General features: G+C 42.4%; 1 long non-coding RNA gene and 1 pseudogene across 1 annotated transcript in view; both read right to left on the bottom strand.

The window, feature by feature from the left end:
* The window catches only part of LOC120860702, a 236,380-nt gene that overhangs the window by 202,759 nt on the left and 16,286 nt on the right, over nucleotides 1–17,335 (bottom strand). The window lies entirely within an intron of this gene.
* Nucleotides 13,963–14,548, bottom strand: LOC120860701 (annotated as a pseudogene).

The raw sequence follows: 17,335 nt of genomic DNA, 5'->3' as shown, positions 1-17,335 counted from the left end.
TTAAGCCAACTTTTTCACTCTCCTCTTTCACTTTCATCAAGAGGCTTTTTAGTTCCTCTTCACTTTCTGCCATAAGGGTGGTGTCATCTGCATATCTGAGGTTATTCATATTTCTCCCGGAAATCTTGATTCTAGCTTGTGTTTCATCCAGTCCAGTGTTTCTCATGATGGACTCTGCATAGAAGTTAAATAAGCAGGGTGACAATATACAGCCTTGACATACTCCTTTTGCTATTTGGAACTAGTCTGTTGTTCCATGTCCAGTTCTGTTGCTTCCTGACCTGCATACAGATTTCTCAAGAGGCAGGTTAGGTGGTCTGGTATTCCCATCTCTTTCAGAATTTTCCACAGTGTATTGTGATCCACACAGTCAAAGGCTTTGGCATAGTCAATAAAGCAGAAATAGATGTTTTTCTGGAACTCTCTGCTTTTTCCATGATCCAGCAGATGTTGGCAATTAGGTCTTTGGTTCCTCTGCCTTTTCTAAATCCAGCTTGAACATCTGGAAGTTCATGGTTCACATATTGCTGAAGCCTGGCTTGGAGAATTTTGAGCATTACTTTACTAGTGTGTGAGTTGAGTGCAATTGTGTGGTAGTTTGAGCATTCTTTGGCATTGCGTTTCTTTGGGATTGGAATGAAAACTGACCTTTTCCAGTCCTGTGGCCACTGCTGAGTTTTCCAAATTTGCTGGCATATTGAGTGCAGCACTTTCACAGCATCATCTTTCAGGATTTGAAATAGCTCAACTGGAATGCCATCACCTCCACTAGCTTGTTCGTAGTGATGCTTTCTAAGGCCCACTTGACTTCACATTCCAAGATGTCTGGCTCTAGATGAGTGATCACACCATCGTGAATATCTGGGTTGTGAAGATTTTTTTTGTACAGTTCTTCCGTGTATTCTTGCCACCTCTTCTTAATATCTTCTGCTTCTGTTAGGTCCATACCATTTCTGTCCTTTATTGAGCCCATCTTTGCATGAAATGTTCCCTTGGTATCTCTAATTTTCTTGAAGCGATCTCTAGTCTTTCCTATGCTGTTGTTTTCCTCTATTTCTTTGCATTGATCGATGAGGAAGGCTTTCTTATCTCTTCTTGCTATTCTTTGGAACTCTGCATTCAGATGCTTATCTCTTTCCTTTTTGCCTCTCTCGTTTTCACAGCTATTTGTACGGCCTCCCCAGACAGCCATTTTGCTTTTTTGCATTTCTTTTCCATGGGGATGGTCTTGATCCCTGTCTCCTGTACAATGTCACAAACCTCATTCCATCATTCATCAGGCACTCTGAGATCTAGTCCCTTAAATCTATTTCTCACTTCCACTGTATAATCATAAGGGATTTGATTTAGGTCATACCTGAATGGTCTAGCGGTTTTCCCTACTTTCTTCAATTTGAGTCTGAATTTGGTAATAAGGAGTTTATGATCTGAGCCACAGTCAGCTCCTGGTCTTGTTTTTGTTGAAAGTATAGAGCTTCTCCATCTTTGGCTACAAAGACTATTATCAATCTGATTTCGGTGTTGACCATCTGGTGATGTCCATGTGTAGAGTCTTCTCTTGTGTTGTTGGAAGAGGGTGTTTGCTATGACCAGTGCGTTCTCTTGGCAAAACTCTATTAGTCTTTGCCCTGCTTCATTCCTCATTCCAAGGCCAAATTTGCCTGTTACTCCAGGTGTTTCTTGACTTCCTACTTTTGCATTCCAGTCCCCTAGAATGAAAAGGACATCTTTTTTGGGTGTTAGTTCTAAAAGGTCTTGTAGGTCTTCATAGAACCCTTCAACTTCAGCTTCTTCAGCATTACTTGTTGGGGCATAGACTTGGATTACTGTGATATTGAATGGTTTGCCTTGGAGATGAACAGAGATCATTCTGTCATTTTTGAGATTGCATCCAAGTACTGCATTTTGGACTCTTTTGTTGACCATGATGGCTACTCCATTTCTTCTGAGGGATTCCTGCCCCTCCAAATTATTCATTACAAGATATACCAGAAAACATGATATGGTCCAAATTTTGTATCTATGCTGTATTTCTTATGCAACTGTGTGATTAATCTCAATGTCTTAGCTTTAGTGTGTAAGATAGTTGAAAACACAGTGATTGTGAAAACTTTCCAGAGGAAGATCTGTCACCAAAAATCTCCTCCCTACTTTCCAGCATTGTTTGTCTTTGAAATAGTCTTAAAGAATATTTGTCCTGTAACCCTCCTAACATGGTCATTAGAAAAGCATACATACTATTCTAGCTAGGTTCAGATTTAAAAGAAGGTATAAGTATAGTCATCATCATTAGTGCATTGTGTTGATGTTAGATATTTTCAGCACCTAATGTTCTAAAGTAGTGATTCCCAATCTTTTTGGCGCCAGAAACAGGTTTAATGGAAGACAATTTTCCATTTTGGTTGGGGGATGGTTTGAAGATGTTTCAAGTGCCTTACATTTATTGTACACTTTATTTCTCTTATTATTAACTCAGCTCCACCTCATATCATCAGGCATTAGATTCCAGAGGTCAGGGATCTCTGTTCTAAAGGCAAGTTTGTGTTCCCTCTTTTTCACCATCAATAAATCAAATATTCTTGATTGGGTAAAAAAATATATTTTTCTCATATTTTTTACCACAATAAGAAAAAATAATGATGTTGGCATCTTAGGGTTGATTAGAGTATATTACAAATCCAGGGACATCTAATACAAGAACATAAATAAGCATTTGTATGTATGCAGACTTGTTGCTGTTGTTTAGTTGCTAAGTCGTATCTGACCCTTTGCAACCCCCATGGACCACAGCCCACCAGGCTCCTCTGTCCATGGGATTTCCCAGGCAAAAATACTGGAGAGGGTTGCCATCTCCTTCTCCAGGGGATCTTCCTGACCCAGGAAGATCCTGCATCTCCTGCTTTGGCGGGCAGATTCTTTACCACTGAGCCACCGGGGAAGCCCCATGTATGCAGATACCTGTCTTCTAACTGAGACATGACTTGTAAACATCAAGACTTGCATAGTAAGTTGATTAACAAATATATATGTATATATCCTGTATATCCTCTACTTTACTATCATGAATATCTGAGGACACATACAATTTTCACAACTCATTCTATTTCCTCAGCAGCTGACTTGAAAACAGCTTATTTGCATTAGCCACAAAATCCAAACCATTAGTTGATAAAGGAATGAAAAGTAAAACATGTACCAAGGGAGATAAACCTGTTTCTTTATCTCATCCCTCAGTGGCTTGAAAATGTCTCTGAGGGAAGAAAAGGTTGCAGGAATTTGGTTGCACGTGGTGGAGGATGATTTATGAAAGTTCAATTACAGCCTGACCCCATCTGTGGTATTTGCCAAGAACCAACTGTGTCTTTGGTAAAGTAGGACAAAAAAAAAAAAGCCCTGAATGCATATTGAGCTTCAAAAACAAAGAACAATATAATAGGAGGCTGCCAGATACAAGTCTCCTGAAAGGCCATTATAATTAAAAATATCTGAATAGTATTTTAAATACGATATACAAGGTCATTCCAATAAGAAGGTAACACAGGCATTGACAGAAAATGACAAGTATACTCAGAAAGCAAGTGCTTGGAAATTACTTTGCACGTGAAGTTTCACATAGTGGTTTTAAAAACTGTGTCAGAAGAAAGGGTATAATTCGTCTCCCATTCTAATTTGATTGTCATGACAGGCTGCCACTCAAAGGCTCAGAGACCTGCTATTGCTTCTGCATTGTTTATACCTGCAAGAGATGGTGTATAATCTAAGTAACATTTTGCAAGTCCCAAAACAAAGTTTCAGAAAGGGTCTAGACTATTTACTGATTGGTAGGTTAGGAAAGGCAGAATAAAGCAGCAAGTGCTGAGATGTGTGCTGGGAAATGTCTGCTTAATACAGTCCATCTTCAAACTGTGGTGCTGGAGAAGACTCTTGGCAAGGAGATCCAACCAGTCAATCTTAAAGGAAATCAGTCCTGAATGTGCATTGGAAGGATTGATGCTGAAGCTGAAACTCCAATATTTTGGCCACCTGATGTGAAGAGCTGATTCACTGGAAAAGACCCTGATGCTGGGAAAGATTGACGGCAGGAGGTGAAAGGGGTGATAGAGCATGATATGGTTGGATGGTATCACCAACTCAATGTACATGAGTTGGAGGAAACTCTGGGAGATAGTGGACAGGAAAGCCTGGTGTGCTATAGTCCATGGGGTTGCAAAGAGCCAGAGATAACTTAGGAATTGAACAACAGTGTTCTACCTGAACCTGTCTTGAGCCACTTAGCAAACAGTTTATGATGTTTTGAGTATTGAGACTTGAATCAAGATGCTGGATTTCAATTCTAGTGCCACGTATTTCCTCAACGAGGACAATCATTTCCTCCAGAGCTCTACCTACCTGTCTATAAAACGAAGATAACATACATGTTTTTCCACTGTGAGTTGTAACCAAGAGATTATCTTAGGTGAGTAAACCTAACACAAGAAGCAATATAGAGTTCAGACACACAGGTGTTGAACACTCCTTGGTGTTTTAAAAGAAAAGTTACTTACTTTGAAGAAAAGACGTACAAGGATTTAAAACATCTTAACTAACTACAAATAATGTTCCCTGGACTTTGGAGGAGGTAAATTATTCTCACCAGAAGCATAAGAAAGGCTAAATTAAAGTTTCTTTTTTGGTAGTCTCTCCCCGACAGGAAGCTGTTATCTCTCTTCTTCTTCAAATGCTGCTTAGACCCCTGCAACTTAAATTTAGCTCTCTGGCAGCCTCTCCTTCCTCTTATGGGCTACAAGTGGTGTTAAATGACAGACAGATGTTAAACAAGATACTTCCCTGCACAGCTGCCTTGTCTCTTTGAGTAGGCTCCGATCTCTATTTAAACAAAAAGAAGAAAGAAATCTGAAGATAAACCTGTCAGAGTGTTCTGAAATTAACATAGCTCAGACCTCCTGCCAGTGTCCTAAAACTTAAAATAGTGAGTTGCCAGCTCGCTGCAAGACTTTGCAAGCAAAGCCCATGTCTTGACGTCGGAACAAGTCTACAGCGCTTCCCTGGGCACTGGGAGAATTCAGAAAGCGATAAAGGAGAGAGCAATGTCTCCTTGTAAAATGACACATTGAAAAGCTGAAGTCCTCCTGGCCCTTCCTGTCACAGATGCTAACCACAGGGAAATCATCTCTTTCTATATTTACTGAGCCAGGCTAATAGCTTTACCATCCATGCCCCATTTACTCTTTATAACAATCTTGTCAAAAGCATATTTACACTTCCTGTTTGGATAGAGAATTCCAGTAGAAGTTAGTAACATGACCAAAGTTCATACAGGTAGCTGGTAACCGGGGTTTCATCTGATCCAAAGTCAGCCTATATAATACAAACAGAGAGGACTAAAAGACAACAGGGTGCTGAAGGAAGATGGGAAAACACTCTGCAAAAAGACTGTGGTGGATTGAATGGTGGCCATCCAGAAGAGATGTAAACATCCTAACCCCTGGAATCTGTGAATATAACGTTATTCAGAAGAGGGGTCTTTGCAGATGTAATGAATTTTGAGGAACTTGGGATCATCCTGGACCGTGCGTGCACAGGCACACATACACTCAATTGCATCCAATCTTTTGTGATCCTACGGACTGTAGCCTGTCAGGCTCCTCTGTCCATGGGATTCTCCAGGCAAGAATACTGGAGTGGGTTGCCATTTCCTACCCCAGGGGAATCTTCCTGATCAGGGATCAAATCCACGTCTCTGGTGTCTCCTGCACTGGCAGATGGATTCTTCACCATTGCGTCACTTGGGTCATCTGGGTGGGACATAAATCTAACAACAAGTCTCCTTATAAAAGAGAAAGGCAGAAGGTGATCTGACCCAGAAAGAAGAGGAAAAGACATGCACACAAAGAAGAGGACCATGCAAAGACAGAGGCAGGGACCAGAGGGGCAATGCCACAAGCCCGGGGAGCTCAGAGCAGCCAGGAGGCAGAAGAGGTGAGGAAGGGTCCTCTCCTGCAACCTTCAGAGGGAGTACAGCCAGGCCAACATCTTGATTTCTGACTCTGGACACCAGAATCGTGAGATAGTGAGTTTCTGTTTTAAGTCACCAGGTTTGTGGCAATTTATGACAGCAGCTCTAGCAAAATCATACAGAATTAGACAAAAATCCTTAGGTTAACACTTTTGGAGGCTCCTCTGATTATCATGACTAGATTGTAAGAGACACCACCTTGCTTCCCTTTGTATCTCTTACATTCATGATACTCACCTGTAGCTCAGTGAGTATTTGTTGAGCTGGCCCATGGAAGTAGCTGAAAGTGTGGCAAGCGGGAGCCAGCAGCGTCTCCAAGCCTGGCATCATTTGAGGGCAGACAGAGGAGACTGTGCCAAGTCAGCCTCTTCCAAAGGGCAGATCAGATTGAAATCACCCAGGTGGCTCTTTTTTGAGATTGAGAAAAAGGATCAGGAACCCTGTCCTCATTTGGGGAGATACAGAGGAAGCTCTTCCCAGATGGCTCAGAGTGGTAAAGAATCTGTCTGCCAGGACAAGAGACGCAGGGGACACAGGTTCCAGTCCTGGGTTGGGAAGATCCCTGGAGGAAAAACTGGCAGCCCACTCCAGTATTCTTGCCTGGAAAATCCAATGGACAGAGGAGCCTGGTGGGCTACAGTATATGAGGTCACAATGAGTCAGACACAGTGAGCTCACATGGCTGAGAGGAGACCCCATGAAAACTACAGGTTTTCAGTCCTCATCTAATCAAAACACTGTCAGGGAGATGGAGATAGATTCCTATACATTTTAAATTGGGGGAAAAAATAAGAATAAATCAGAGGCCCTTCTATCATTCACTCTTTTGTTTCATTTAAAAAATAAATTCTTTATTAAAGATATACAAAGGAATACAGTAACATCTCCTTCCCCCATCACCCATTCATTCACTGACCAAACATTTGTCGAGTAACTACCATGCATGTTCTTCTCATGTTTTCCAACTATACATTCATATTCTTTGAGAATAATACCAGATCTATCTGTTCTGTTCCCATTTCTCTACCTCTAGTATTTTTTCTGTAATTTTTTTTTTGTCTTTGACAGGTGTCTTGCCATCTCGCCCTAGAATTATTATATCTGCTGCTCCCTTCTTATTCATAGTGGTGATGTTTCTTTGTCTTTAAATTTTTGGCTGAAGGTTCACATTTTTCCCCTGCTCTGAGGCAGCTTTTTTTCTGGTGAGTGTTCTTTGTTGGTAATTTTATTCTTTTTCACAGATTTTTCTTGAAGTGTCTCTGGGTTACTGTCGTACCATCTTACATCTTTTAAGTGGGTTGAACTTTTCTGGACTAGGCGTTTAAGAAAGTTCCTGTGAGGAAAGAGGATGCATCAGAGTAGCTTGCAGGTGTTTCAATCCAGAGAACCTTCTGTTGCTTCTACAGAAATCTGACTGCTTCCTGCAAATGCGATGCCGCCATTGCATTTTTTGTGTACCTTAACTGCTTCTTCCTGTTTCAATTACCTGCTTTTCAAAGTCAAAGTTTAGAAGCATTTTGCTTGCCAGCCCTGACACCAGATTTCTACACTTACTACAGCAAACAGCCATGCAGCTTTTTTTTACTACATGACAAAGCTCTTCCCTCCAAAAAAAAAATGTGTTTTTGCAAATTCCTTCTGCAACCCACCATTGCCAGGCCATCTCAGTATACCTCTGGACTTTATGCTAGATTGATTCTAACCAATCTCAGTTAGTTTTAGCAGTAATTTCACATATGTCAGGGTCTGCAGATTGTTGTTGTTCTTGAGTCATCCAGTTGTGTCTGACTCTGCAACCGCATGGACTGCAGCACGCCAGGCCTCCCTGTCCCTCACCATCTCCTGGAGTTTGCCCAAGTTCATGTTCATTGCATCAGCAATGCCGTCCAGCCATCTCATCCTCTGATGCCCTCTTCTCCTTCTGCCCTCAATCTTTCCCAGCATCAGGGAGTTGTCTGCAGATTATCTGTGTCCTACTTCACGGAAGATAGAGTCTGAGAGGCTTTTTTAAAAATTTTTGTCTGTTGCTTTTAGATGATTTCTAGGACAAGAGGGTAAACATGTGGTGTAGAAAGCCATGTAAAATGGGCTATTTCAGCTTTTTTTTTTTTTCCTCAAAATGACAGCCTTGAACTGAAAGAAATACTTTTAGCACAACCAAATTTTCAGGATTTGGAGTATATTTTAATTCTGTATGTTACATTCATGCTGGCCTATGAATGAGGTGTTTGAGTGTGATATAATTAGGACTGGTTATTCTTTCTTGGTTTTCCAAACTTTCTGTCACAATTCTCTCATCCTCAACACATACACATATTCACACACACACACATAAACACACACACATACACACAACAGAAGAGGATGCTATAGAAAGTTCAAATAAGTGAGCACAAAAAATGTCCTTTGAGGACTTCCTTGCTGGTACAGTGGATAAGAATCCACCTGCCAGAGGAGGGGACACAGGTTTGATCCCTGGTCCAGGAAGATTCCACACACCATGGAGAAACTAAGCCCACGTACCGCTGAGACTACCGCCCTTCACTCCAAAGCCCATGAGCTGCAACTACCGAAGCCAGCATGCCTAAAGCCTGAGCTTCTCAGCAAGAGAAGCCACTGCAATGAGAAGCCTGCACCTCACTGCACCTCAGTGAAGAGTAGGCCCTGCTCACCTCAACTAGAAAGAGCCCTCAAGCAGCAATGAAGACCCCATGCAACCAAAAATTAAAAAAAAAAATTTTTTTTTAATACCCCCTGGGTTTGACAATGAGGAAGGCATCCGTGCCTTGACTAAACTGAGTTTGTGGGCAGAAATCAGAATTGAGTTGAATGGATTGAGAAGTGAACAGAAGTTCTTAAAATAAGGAGTAAAGACAATTTCAAGATACCTTATCCCCAGCTTTCCTGAGATACAATTGACTTACAGGGAAGTATAAGCTTAAAGGTACACAATGTGTTGATGGGATACACATGCATTACAAAAGTATTACCAGGATCGAGTTAGTGAGCCCCTGTATCGGGTCACATAATGACACTTGGCATGAACGAAAGCAAAGTTTTACAGGATCAGATAGAAAGTCAGGGCTAAGAAGCTCTATATTTAGATCTTCTTAAGAAGCTTGTTTAGAGAGTGATGTCACAAGCTTCAGAAGTCCTGTCCTTGAAGGTGGGGGTAGACAGCAAGGAGGAGGAAAGGAATCTGTGTCAGAGCACAGCCATTCAAAGCTCTGATTCTGAAGTCAGAGTGCTTGACTCTGATCCCGTTGTTAACTTGCGTTGGCTCTGTGACTTGGCACGACCTTAGTCTCCTTGATCTAAAATGATCCCCTTAGTCTCCTTGATCTAAAATGATCCCCTAATCTAAATATAAAAGAGCCGAGACCTTTCTCCTGAGCTCCAATCCCTGTCTACTAGATAATATACCCTGAATGTCCTCCAAGGTATCTCCAAGTTAATATGTCCAAAACTTAATATCTGCCCAATCCCCAAGCTTAGTATTCCCTTAGTATTTTTATTCTTTGGTGATCAAACCACCATCTACCTACAAACCCAAGCCAAAAAGGCTATGCCCATCCCATATGCCTTCATTTCCTTCACATCTAACATCTCATTGTGATCAGCTCTATTAATTTCACCTCTTAATTTCACCTGTTGTACTTATGCCCTCCTTTCTTACCTTACCACTACCATCTAAAAGTAGGTTTTCATCAACTCTTACCTAGACTTCTGGATTCCTCTGCCCAGCACCCATGCAGTTAGCCTGGAACCAGAAATCCCTAGTCCAGATTCAGGAATCAGGTTCCTGGGTGGGTGGGGGTGGCGGAATGCAGGAACAGCCGTCTATCGGCTAGAATGTGGCTCAGTCAGCACCTGCAATTAATTTTCTCGGTTTGGGCAGAGGATGGGCGGTGCACTTAGGTTACCCTAGGCTGTCACCATAGTAACCAGACTTGGTGGGTGGGGCCGCCCCTTCACTCTCCCTGCAAGAGTGGGGTGAAATAACCTGGGTATGCCTTACTTTCACTAGTTAATGAAGCTAATTGACTGGAACTTCTGCATTAGAAAGTCTAAAGGGAATGGGGGAGACCAGAGAGCCTATGTGTGTTAGTCACTCAGTTGTGCCCAACTCTTTGCAATACCATGGACTGCAGCCCTCCAGGCTCTTCCTTCCATGGGATTTTCCAGGCAAGGATACTGGAGTGGGTTGCCATTTGCTTCTCCAGAGAGCCTGTAGAGACCCCCCAGATATCCTGCCCTTGGCGGGGGTTTCCTCAGGATAAAAGAATAAAAATGATCTCAGCCTCTTCTCTTGCCCACACACCATCCTTGAATCTGCTCTCCATGTGTGCTGTGCTTAGCTGGTTCTGACTCTTTGTGACTCCATGAACTGTAGCCCTCCCCGCTCCTCTGTCCATGGGGATTCTCCAGGCAAGAACAGTGGAGTGGGTTGCCGTGCCCTCCTGCAGGGGATCTTCCCAACCCAGGGATCAGACCCAGGTCTCCCACATTGCAGGTGGATACTTTACCGACTGAGCACCAGGAAAGCCCCCAAATACTGGAGTGGGTAGCCTATCCCTTCTCCAGGGCATCTTCCCTGCCCAGGAGTCAAACAGAGGTCCCCTGCATTGCAGGTGGATTCTTTGCCAGCTGAGCTACCAGGGAAGCCCCTATTCTTCATATCACTGACAAAGTGAATGTATTAAAATGCAATCCTGATCATGCCATTCTTTAAGTTAAAGCTTTACAACATTTGGATAAAATCTACATTTCTTATCAGGGCTTTCAGCTTCCTCCACAATCTGATCCTACTTATCTCTCCAGCTACAAATGTCACTGTACTTCCTTCTCGGTTTCCACTTCAGCAGGAGGTAGCAGTGCTCTTAAGAGGAGAACCCCTTTTGTTTAGAGAGACTTTATTATGCTGCTTGAATATACAGAGGCAATGGCACCAAGGGTGGGGAATAAGGAGGTGAAGACCAAGGGAACTAGGGACTTCCCTGGTGGTCCAGCGGCTAAGACACTGTGCTCCAATGCAGGGGGCCAGGTTCAATCACTAGCCAGGGAACTGGATCTCACATGCTGCAGCTAAGAGTTCACATGCCGCAACCAAGATCCCATGTGCCACAACTAAGACAACTGTGATGCAGTACAGCCAAATATTAAATATAAGTATTTTTTAAAAAGACAAAGGGAGCAAGTGCCCATGTCTGGGGGCAGGTGACAGTTTGGAGATCAGAGTAGCCAAGGCAGGGTGAAGAATGGGTGGAGGAGAGTCAGAGGGGAAGCAGTTGGGGGCCTAACAAGGGGAGAGCATGGTAAGACCCTGCAGACCATTGCGAGGATTTTGACTTTTGCTTTGAAGCAAAAAAACATAGAAAAATTTTCAGCAAAGTGATATAAATCTGACTTAGTCAGATCCTTTAAAAACCTAATGTTGGGAATGGACTGGATAAGAGTGAAAGCAGGGAGACCAGGTAAGGAGACAATGCAACGATTCACAGAAGAGCCAATGGTGTCTTGAAAGCTACTAAGTGAGTGAAGGTGGGGAGGCTAATGTCAGTAAAGATGGTGAGAAGTGGTCACATTCTGGATACATTCATGCACACACTTATTTGAAAAGATCTCTAAGATAGACTACTAGACTCTTTCTGTTTACAAGGAGAGAAATGTATGTCATTTTCTTTGGTTCTTAAAAGAAAGGCGACCACATCAATCTGTAGTTTGTAGGGAAACTCAGGTTTCACTTCAGTAAGACGTGCTACTTCCTCCTCCATACCTTGAATCTTTAAGCTTCTCTCTGGGGTTTACTCTTGCCTGGTTCCTTCCACTGGACAAAGACCCATCATGCTCAGCTCGAGCAGCACCTTCTTTTTAAGGCCTTCCCTAATCCCAAAGATATTACTATGACCTCAGATACACTGCTGTCATAACCCATATATCATAATGATAACAATCAATTGCTCACTTTCTCCATGTCCTACTGTGAGATTCATTAGGGCAGACACCAGTCAGATTCATCTCTTGACACCCATCCCCTCCATAGCACACACATGGTGCTTAGTGACTACATGGGCGCACAAGACATCACGTAGTAAGGTAAAGCCAGGTGGCACCAGTGGCACTCAGAGCTCAGTGGCTTACAATCCCTATCCCTAAGGATCACATTAAGATCTTAAATCACACAAGGATCACCTGTGCAGCTTTAAAAACAACAGCCAGTGCAGAGCTGTAATACACCCAGAAATGGGCATAGTACTATCTTATCCAGTGGTGAAAAAAGCCTTCCCTGATGGTGCTAGTGGTAGAGAGCCCACCTGCCAATGCAGGTTAGAGGTAAGAGACATGGGTTCAATCCCTGGGTCAGGAAGATATCCTGGAGGAGGCCACGGCAATCCACTCCAGTATTCTTGCCTGTGTCCTCCTACCATGGACAAAAGAGCCTGGTGGGCTGCCGTCCATCGGGTCACACAGAGTCGGACACGACTGAAGCAATACAGCACGCTTGCATGCGTGCAGTGGGGAAGAAAGAAACAGCTGAGCATAGTGATTCGTCTCCTATCACCCTTTGCAGTTTATGAAAGACTTCAGTATACATTACTAACTCTCACACCAAGTCCAGGACAAAGAAGATTTATACAGGTAGGAACAGCAAAAATTAAATGAACTGTCTCAGCACAGACAAAACTTTTCCTCTATATGCACTCTTGTTCAATCATATAGCTTCCAAAACAGGAAGAAAAAGGCTTTTGCAGTTGCAATTCCAGATTCACCCAAACTATAAAGGAAAGGAGTAAAAAGTGAAGGCAAATGATAGCAAGCTTTGACTATGAGGCTAAGACATTTTAACTTTTCCGGGATGGTATTAGGAAGTGGTTAGAGTGTTTTGATCAGCTGAGTGAGACATGAATTGAGTTTTAAGGTAAACAAGGGAGATGTGTGCAGATGGATTTGCATAGAGCAAAATGAGGGGTGAAATATATTAAGGAGATATCGTACTAATTAAGTGGGTGATGGTCAGACCAAACCAGCTGTTGATTTCACTCTACTTTCACTGAACTGTAGGTTGACTCTATACTACTGAAAGATCAGAGCAATTAGAAACATTATACTTCAATGGGCATTGTCAGTTCAGGGTGTCATTCAACTTAATGAGATACACTTCTAAATTGTGCAGTTTGGAGTTAATAGATTAAGCATGAATTGAACCAAGTTAGTGTTAATAACATAGTGAAGACTGAACAACTATTATTCAAAGAAGAGTGAATTTAGTCATAATTACAAGGCCAGTTTCTAAGACACCACCGTTTAGATTTAATATCATAAGCATCTGCGTGTTTGTTTCCTAAACTAAACCAATGTGGCTATAGTTTGATCATGGTTTTTGTGACATGTGTTCTCTAAAGTCTTCTCTGGCAGTGTATGTTATGATGTAAAAGTTTATGCAGTATTATTAGTACATACTAGGTTTGATGTGTTGACTGTGAATCAAGGTCATTTATTTAGAAGGTGGCATCATTAGCCTCAGTAAGAGTGTAAAGAACATTGTGAACCATTTCCGCATGATGTTCTTATGCAGTGTATTGGGCACTGTGCTAATTGCTTCACAAACAATCTCATATGAACACACAAAAAGTGCTGGGGAAAGTCATGTTTTTGCCACTTTCAGACAAGGCATTTGTCTCAGAGAAGTCAACTTTCCTGGTACACAGATCCTGAATGGAGATCCAATCTGTCTGGACCCATACCTGGGCTACTGGTCACCACACCCTTGAGACCTGTATGTGGAGTGTCTAATGGCCCCCATAGCCTCTCGAAGCTAGAAGCAGGGTTGTCAGCCCTGGTGGTGGGTTAGGTTCCCTACCCAAGCAAGGTTTGTCTCCAGAGACAGCTCGGTGCTAGTGCCCCCCTCCCACAGTTTTATCTTTGTGTACAGATTTGCTCAACAATCACTGAATTTCTAGGACAGGTTCATGTAACCAAAGATCCTTTATCAGTAGTATATATTGTCTCAACCCAAAGTATGCTGCAAACCCAGGCTGGAGCCAAATGGGAAATGACATCTCTCTATAAAGATAGGCTTAGAAATCCTCATCCAATCATTTAAGATGTTTCCTTTCTCAGGTAGCCCACGCTGAGTTACACCTGGCTGCTAGGCCACCATTCACGGGGTTAGCCAAGAAAACAGGGTACGGGCAACCAAAAACAAGACCCCCCCATCTGCCTCATGTTATGGCACAAGTTTCACAATGCAAACCACCTGTATTCAAAGGTAAACTTACAAAACTTTGTAAGATACACATGCCATCGAAAGTGGGATCACTGCCATTTGTGAGGCAGCAGCTACAGGAGCCACGTGTAAGATACGTCGAAAAAGACTAGTTGCTATTGGGCCGCAGAGAGCAGTATTAAGTCCAATATATGCTGTTCCATTTCAAGCAGATTCCTTTCTGCTTCTGGAAGTTGGTTAATTTTCCTGGTTATGATATCAGTTAAGTTCTCCTTGACAGTATCATCTGCTTCCTAGTTTTCCATTTATTGCAATCCTTTTCCCAGAATGCCAGTACCTTACTAGCTCTCTTCTCAGCAGTCGCTGCCTCCTCTGGTCTTCAAAGCCATCATGAGGGTTCCCTTAGCCCTTTATGCTCCTGGGTGTAGCCATTCTGGCTTTGCACTAGTTTTCAAAGCTTCACAGGTCATCCTAATGTGCTTAAGACCCTAATGTGATCCTCAGTGATTGGAAACCATTGAGTTCCATATTCCGGGAGTTTCCAGGAAGGCACCTGTGCGCAACTCTTTGGTAATTACTACCAAGTAACTGAGACCTCATCTGACCCCGGACCAGGCTGAGGGAAACCTTTCAGACACTGCCTTAAAGGCCTCACTATAAATTACCTTAAAATAAAACACTATAAATAAGCACTCCCTTTGCAAACTCCAGTTCCTACCAGTCACCCCACTTGACCCTCCCACCTGAAGATGCATCCTGACCGGGGGCTCAGTATCAGTCCTGTTCTAGGTCACACAGAATTATCTAAGGAGTTTTAATTCTCTGACTCCATGGCTCAACCTCAAGATGACAATAACAATAGCTGCTTATCCAGCTTCCACGTGCCAGGCATGGTGTTCAGCACGTTACTCTTAATTCTCACGCTGACTCTGTGAGGGAGAGTCTCTGATACTCATGAAGAAACTGAATCTTGGAAAAATTAGACAACAGGCTAACCTGCAGCCTGGGTTTTCACCTGGTTCTGCCCAACCACTGGGTTCATGTCCTTGGTTCCCCTCACTGCTCCACGTCTCCACGTAAACGCCCCAGTGCTTCTGCAACTCCAAAGGGAAACTCCTTCTCACCACAAATCCTCCTATTCTCCAGCCCTTTCCCAGCTAATGTCACCTCCTCACACCTGTCACTCAAACTGAAATCTCTAGATCATTCCCCAACACCCATCTCCCATGGCAACTAGTGAGTCTGCTCTGACCCTCACTGGCTCCCGAACCTTCTTCTCGTCTTTCAGATCTTTCTCTCAGAACCATTCTTTATGGTTCCCTCCAAGATTATTTTCATAACCCCTGTTAAGCAGGAATGATAAGGTTATCTTAGGTTATCTCCCTATCCTAGACTTGTCTTTTTCAAATCCACAGCCCACTTCGCTGGTTTTTGATCTGACCATTTGGTAATGCAAATTTGATATCACATTGAGGTTTACTTTTTTTAAATGATGCAATCAGTCTCATTTGATAAAATACTTATTCCTTAGCAAGGTGTTCTTCAAAACATAGCTCCAACTTATTTCTCAAATGTGCCCTGGCCTCTTGTCCTTACCCCATAAACACTGTATGTTCTCTAAAGTTCAGAAACTGGGGGCCCACAGAATCTGGTCCAAGAACTGCATAGGTTCACCTTGTACTATTGTGTGTAAGTTGTGTGTATTAACCATCACAGTGTAAGGAATTCTTCACCGTGTAAGGAACTGGAAGAGATCATGTAAAATCCCAGATTTCTTACTTCTCTTGAGACATTACCTCATCAGTTTCCTGAGTCCTCACACCCACAGTTGTGCTCCAACTCAGCTTACCTCGTGTGTTAAATGGCCTGTTTGATCCTCCAGGCGTTTAGGGTTATGGTCTTTATGCTGGGCCGTGAGAAGGTCTCTAGGCACACCATAACTTCGTAACTTTGTTCACAGCATTTCTTCAGGTAAAGTTTTATTTTGAAGGGCTCAGATAAAAGACCACCAATTCTGTGAAGTCTTCCCAATAAAATCATTCACCTGTGCTCAATAAAGCTTTCTATTTCTAATGTTTAGTTGCTCAGTTGTGTCCAACTCTTTGTGACCCCATGAACTACATATAGCCCACCAGGCTCCTCTGTCCATGGGATTCTTCAGGCAAGAATGCTGGAGTGCATTGCCAATTCCATATGTAAGGGATCTTCTGACTCACAGATTGAACCTGAATCTCCTACACTGGCAGGTGGATTCTTTACCACTGAGCCCACCTGGGAAGCACCATTTCTAATGCAGCTCTCCCCAGACTGTTAAAGGCAGCTATATGCACAACTCTCTCCTGGCTAGATGGGAAGACCTTGAAAGTAGTCCTGCTTTAATCAGTTTCACACCCTTCCTCACAGCAACCACCATCAGGCCTCACCCTTGTATCCTTTCCATGAGCACTGAGTTAAGTAAATTCAGTTGAAATCAAAAGCCCTTTTTTGATGTCCATTAAAGTCTTTTCATTCCCACTTTTCTGTAACTAAACAAGAAAAGGACTTATTTATTTACATAGAAAGGATCAATGAAATTATTATTTCATATAAGCTTTGAGCAAATGTGGCTTTCTAAAGTTTCTTTAGTAAGATTATATCGCTGGTGATGATAGCTGACTTTACCTGATTTCTAAGCATATCATGAAGAGAAGTGTATAAATATTAACTCCCTCCTTTCCCTAGTATTGCCCATATGATCAAATAATAATTAATATTTTTTATAAAACACTTTCACACCCCAAATTTCCTAGGTGGTAAATACTTCATTAATCAGGTCTACGTCTTCACCCAGTTTCTAATCTCGTGTCTCATAGGAAACTCACAATGTAAACTACTTAGTTCACGATATCTTTGTCTTTTTTTATATTCATTTCTATCATACCTTCTTTTAAAGCAGAAGAATGTTGAACTCAAGAATCTAGATCTAGGTTGAGAAAGAAGATAAAACATTTCTTATAAGAGATCTAGTAGGTAGCATACAGACCTTTCTGTAGGGAAGGAATGCCCAAAGCAGACATGAGGGGGAAAGGGATTTTACACTCTCTTCTGAAGAA

Source organism: Oryx dammah, unplaced genomic scaffold (assembly GCF_014754425.2).
Source record: "Oryx dammah isolate SB20612 unplaced genomic scaffold, SCBI_Odam_1.1 HiC_scaffold_11163, whole genome shotgun sequence".
In the NCBI taxonomy this organism is placed as follows: domain Eukaryota; kingdom Metazoa; phylum Chordata; class Mammalia; order Artiodactyla; family Bovidae; genus Oryx; species Oryx dammah.
The sequence above is the reverse complement of the archived record's forward strand: the minus strand, read 5'-3'. Positions and strand labels throughout refer to the sequence as shown.